This window comes from Gouania willdenowi, unplaced genomic scaffold (assembly GCF_900634775.1).
Source record: "Gouania willdenowi unplaced genomic scaffold, fGouWil2.1 scaffold_3_arrow_ctg1, whole genome shotgun sequence".
Classification (NCBI taxonomy): domain Eukaryota; kingdom Metazoa; phylum Chordata; class Actinopteri; order Blenniiformes; family Gobiesocidae; genus Gouania; species Gouania willdenowi.
In genome coordinates this window covers 1110010-1116009 of record NW_021145162.1, presented here as the reverse complement: position 1 = coordinate 1116009, position 6000 = coordinate 1110010, and the positions used below count along the sequence as shown (strand labels likewise).

The window sequence follows — 6000 nt, the reverse complement described above, 5'->3', positions numbered from 1 at the left end:
GGGCGTCTGAGGGGCTGCTCAGCCATGTGGGGTGTGTGTGTGTGTGTGGGGGGGGGGTGGCCTGGGGCTCCCTGGACCCCGCTCTTTCTGCTGGCCTGGCTGCATCTTCGGTTCCGGGGCAGTGCTTGGGTTTACAGTAGTGGTTCTTACACATACACTGGTCTATGATGCACTGACATGTCTTAGACTGTAGATAAAACTGGTACTGGGCTTAACTTTAGACACGTTGATCCTAAATACCTGTTTTATTTATTACCTCTCACTCCTTCCCTCTGTCCACAGACACCACCATTATACCTAAACTACACACTGGTCACCAGACTGGTTTGATTACACAACATAATAAACACAATATACACAACTACAACTACACATCTCACTTTTACCCTGACTCCCTCTTCCCTGTTCCCTTCCCCCTCACCCAGGTGTAACACTGCTCTCTCTATTTGTATTCTCTCTAGAATAAAGTGTTTCTTACCCTTCCTTAGGGAGGGCTGGTGATGGTCACAAAAACTAAAAAAAACAATAAAGTGTGACTCAGAGCTCTAAGTTATCAGGTCAGTTCATCTGTAGCATATCATCTACCTATAAAAGCAAGGGAGGTCTGTGTGTGTGTGTGTATCTCCCAGACGCGGTGCGAGTTCGACCTGAAACTTAGTTGACGGGTTCCAAATACCCCGAGTGTGTGTATCTGTTATTTTGGAGTAATTTGGTCATTTCAAAATGTTTATTTTGTCAGCATTTAGAATAACACACAATACTACAGTGCCCGTCAGAGGTATGTATTGATGTGGGAGCTTAAGTAGAGTTGTCAATTATGTCCAAGTGAGTATATGTTTGAAGGTTGTATGTACATAGAGGTGTACATACTTTGTACTCTGTAGTGTTATAAAGGGGTTTATTTGTGCGTGCAAAGTAAAATAGTGTGTGTGATTTATCTGGTTTAATTCTACGGGACATGTGCATGATAAATGGATAAAGTTTGTAACAAGGCAGCGGTTTAGGTTGAATCTAAGCTGTAATCTTAAAATGAATGTTTTGCTACACCAAATTACTCTAAAATAACAGATGCACGCACTTGTGGTATTTGACAAAGTTTCAGGTCAAACTCTTACCGTGTCGGGGAGATATTCGCTCCACCAACACACATATACACATACACACACACATGCACGCAGACCTTTGCTGCTTTATAGATAGATGACCAATCTGAGCATTAATACAGGAAAACACAAAATGTTTTATATCAAATTTGTGTGTTTTTCTGTCATTATGTGCATGTTTGTTGTTGTATTACTTATTGTGAGGCATTTTGTGCATTTCTGTAGTTCTTTTGTGTATTTTTCCTGTAAAATATATGTTTTTTGCAGTCATATTGTGTATTTGTGCTGCCATTTTGTGTTTTTTGGAGTAATTTTTATGTATTTTTTATTGTCGTTTTGCTTGTTTGTTAGTACTGTGGGTTTGCAGAGTCATTTTTGTGTATTCTGTTTATTTAAGTCACGTTTTTCTATTAGCTCTGTCTGCTAGCATGGCTTCTCTTCTTCACTGCAAGATATCTGCATGCCAACCAACCACTGTGTTACCAGCGCCCTCTGTTGGTCCAAACAAATATGACGTAAATCAGTGCAATGGCGGTTTTTTTTTTTTTTAAGTCCAATTGTTAAGGCACAAAATACATTTTCAGTTGCACTTTTAAAAGAAAAAGAACTATTATGCAGTTTTGCATTGTTTATTATAGAACCAGAATTTAAATTAATAGGCTTCATTTTCATTTGTATTATTCCTTTATTTATTTCATTCAAGATTTATTTTTAGTTAAATTGCATTGTTTTGAATAGTTTATCAAGGGATTATTTTGACAATGAAAAATAAAAGGAAAATAGTACAGTATTTTCTAGTTTTTTTCCCAAAAAAAAAAGTTTGTCTACAGTCCCATTTTGTAAAATAAATCGTGAGAGAATCGTATCGGGAGTTGAGTGAATCATTACATCCCTAGACCCCACTCATACATTAAATAATATTGTACAGACCTATAATTGACTGAGCTCTTGGAAGAGAGTCATTAAATATGTTGTCTAATTAAAACACAATGTGTATTAATGTTATTGATGAAAATCAGCTTCAATTGGTTTAATTACTATCTAAGCATGTTCTTTAGACAAACACAGCTCTGTGTACATATCTTTTTAATTCAATCAAGAGATAATCTTTATATCGCATACCATTTACAGTCCTGATAAAGTTCAGACGTGCACTGACAGCGGAGTAGTGGCACACCTATAACACCATACGTAACGTGCTACAGATTGCTGTGCAGGGGTCCCACGGTACTACAGTGATGACGTGACAGGAACATAAAACACACGTACTGATCCATAAACTGCTTAGAAATCTCTTCAGTGATCAGATGTATTAAATCCAGACAAGCATATGGTGACCGCGCTGTTCACGTCATTACAACATTGTTACAGTTTGTTTTACGTGTTCTTTTGTTGTAGTGAACTGCCGTGAAGTGTCTCACTGCATGTGCGCGCATTGTGTGTTGATGCACTGGATCATATTCTGCTTGTTTTTAAAATATAATCCCCCGAAATAATCTACGTTTTTACAAAAAAAAAATCTGTAATCTGATTACACTTTTTTTAATACACACACAGATTACAGTTACATGTTTTTTGTATCCGGATTACATAACACTGTTACTTGTAATCCGTTTCTCCCCGAGCCTGATAATACATACTGTAGCGACTGCTAGCAGGTATCATGTGAACAGGTATCGACTAGTCAGCCTGGACAGAAAGACCGTGGGCGGGTCACTGATTTGACATTGCTTTTACCAACAGCTTGAGTCATGAAGTAAAACCAATGTCAAAACACAAATGGAAAAGACAAAGACAAAATAGAAAAAGCAAAAAAACTAAATAAAAAAAGAATATACTACATTTGTATATTTTTTCATTATTGATTCTCTTTATATTTCCACATTTTTATTATTGATTCTCTTTTTATTTACAAATTTGTATTATTGATTTGCTTTATATTTCCACATGCATTTCCTTTTACTTTTGGCATTCCTGTGATTCCATAGGGATGGAACCCAACAAAAGGCTGAATATAAGGTGGTTCTGTTTTTATGTCATTACTGACTTATCAAAATTTACTTTATATTCAATTCAATTCAATTCAACTTTATTTATATAGCAAAAATACAACAAAGTCATCTCAAAGCGCTGAACAAAATATAAAGTCCATAGTAAAAAAAGAAGAAAGAACCCAACAAGATCCACATGAACAAGCATTTAGCGACAGTGGGAAAAAAAAAACTCCCTCTTTTTTATAGGAAGAAATCTCCAGCGGAACCAGGTTCAGAGGTGGCAGCCATCTGCTTTGACTGGTTGGGGTTAGTGAACAGAGGGACAAACAGTGTAGGATAGAAGGATAGACCATCCAAGTGTCCCAGATTAGTTGTGCCGTGAGCCATCGATCAGGAACCGCTATCTCCAACATCAAGACACCTGAAACAGAAAAGAGAGCGGAGGGCGAGGAGAAGACACAGACTGCAGGGAAAAAAAAATAATAATAAAATATATATATATATATATATTTATATATATTTGGGGTAGATATCAGTGTAAATGGTGTGAAGCAGTGTGAGCAGTATGATGGGTATGCAACAAGGAACAGAAGTGGGGGGTTGTCTACAACCTGGCACAACCGTGTCCCTGGACAAAACATCTCATTACAGCCCATTAGAGCTATGTGTGTAGATGGTGGATCGTGTTTGAATATAATGTTGGTGTTCTACTATATAATCTTAGTTCTTAGTTCCTATTTTTACGTTTAGAGCTTTTTCCTAGTGTTTTAGGTTAACACCATTATACGGTATATGCTTTAGCAAATAAGTAGGTTTTGAGTTTACTTTTAAAGGTGGAGAGAGTAGCAGCCTCCTGTATTAAGACTGGGAGCTGGTTCCAAAGGGGAGGTGCTTGGTAGCTGAATGATCTGCCTCCTGTTCTACTTCTAGACACTTTAGGAACTTCCAGGAGACCAGCAGACTGAGAGTGGAGTGATCTACCTGGTCGATAGGGCACTAACAGGTCTTTAAGTTACACAGAAGCTTGATCATGTAGAGCTTTGTATGCTAACAGGAGGATTTTAAACTCTATTCTAGATTTTACAGGAAGTCAATGAAGAGAAGCCAATACTGTAGAAATATGTTCTCTCCTGTTAGTACCTGTTAGTATTCTAGCTGCAGCATTCTGAATTAACTGGAGACTTTTTAGTGAGTTACTAGAACATCCTGACAGTATAGAGTTACAATAATCTAATCTAGATGTAACACATGCATGGATTAATTTTTCAGCATCACTCTGGGTCAAGATATTCCTGATTTTATAGATATTACAGAGGTAGAAGAAGGCTGTCCTTGTGATTTGTTTAATATGAGAATTAAAGGATAAGTCAGTATCAAAGATAATGCCTAGGTTTATTACTGTGGTGCTGGGTGAGAGAGTAATGTCATCCAGAGACACTATTTACTCTGATAATTTATCTCTGAGGTGTTTTAGACCAAATAAAATTACTTCGGTTTTATCCTGCTTAATAAGGAGAAAGTTACGACTCATCCAGGATGTGATGTCATTAAGACAAGCCTGGAGTTTTAATAACTGATGAGTTTCATCTGATTTCATTGAGAGATAAAGCTGTGTATCATCTGCATAGCAATGGAAATGTATATAATGTTCTCTGATAATGTTACCTAGTGGAAGCATATATAATGTAAAGAGTATTGGTCCTAAAACTGAACCTTGTGGAACTCCATGATTAACTCTGAGGACAGATTATTAACATGAACAAAGTGGTTCTGTCTGATAGGTAGGATTTAAACCAACCCAGCGCTGTTTCTTTAAACCCAAAAACACTTTCCAGTCTCTGCAGCAGTAGATGATGATCCACTGTATCAAAGGCTGCACTGAGACCAACCCTCTGTCTGAGGCTAAGAGGAGATCATTGGTTACTTTTACTAAGGCAGTCTCTGTGCTGTGATTGGTTCTAAAGCCAGACTGAAAGCTCTCATATAAATTGTTCCTATGTAGGTGTAGGAGGATAAAGATAGTTAATAATGGGTTATATGAATGAGAATATTAATTATGATTATTAATATTAGCTCAACGAATTACTGGGTGCCACCTCTTAAAAAGAGGAAATATGTTTTAAGTTTTTCTTTAGACTAAACAAAGTATTAAATCAGTGAAGTGAATTCTAGCAGCAAATCTACACCATCATCACAGCTTTAATGAATCAGAGGAATCAAAGATTACGTTTAACCTTTTATTCACAATTCAACAATTAACACGGTCAAACATCAATTGAAGTGGGATAGTTAAATCCTGATTAAATGCATTTCTAAGCTAATAAAGGTGAGGATTATATGTAGTAAAGTGAATCACTATTCTAAACTAATCTAGACTAACTATTGTAAAATCAAAGAATAGACTCAAAAAGCGAGCTCATAAAACAAAGAGGGAAGACAGACAGGAGAGATGAACAAACATGAATGAGATGAACTGTGTGGAGCATGTTGTGCGTGTAAGTAAGTGTGCAGTTTTGGAAGGTAGTATTGTAGTTTAAGTGAGTCAGTTCTACTGGTCCATTGTTCACTGGTCCATACCTTGAGATGTGGTCTGGGTTGGAGCTGGAGACGTTCTGGGTTTGCAGGAACAACGTCTGTTTAGCAGTATAGCTGCGCTGGCGTGCCACCGTTGAGTTCTGTTTTGTTAAATAGCAGCGTTTCTATTGGTCGATCCACAACCCCTTCTGGGATTATGAGCCAGTTTCAGACTAAGAGGAACCACGGTTTGGTCCGCAATTCAGATGTTGGAAGGTCGGCTTTCAGGCACGCTCTTCTGCGTCTTAGGCTTTCACTGCAAGCAAGGTTCTTAAAAAGTCTAACTGATGCAACTACAAATAAAAGAAAATGAAATTAAAGACTGGAAA

At 37.3% G+C, this 6000-nt stretch overlaps 1 protein-coding gene across 2 annotated transcripts in view; it reads left to right on the top strand.

Moving 5' to 3' along the window:
* Window positions 1-6000, top strand: part of dgkb (diacylglycerol kinase, beta) — a 160819-nt gene that overhangs the window by 5825 nt on the left and 148994 nt on the right. The gene's annotated exons all lie outside the window — the stretch shown is intronic.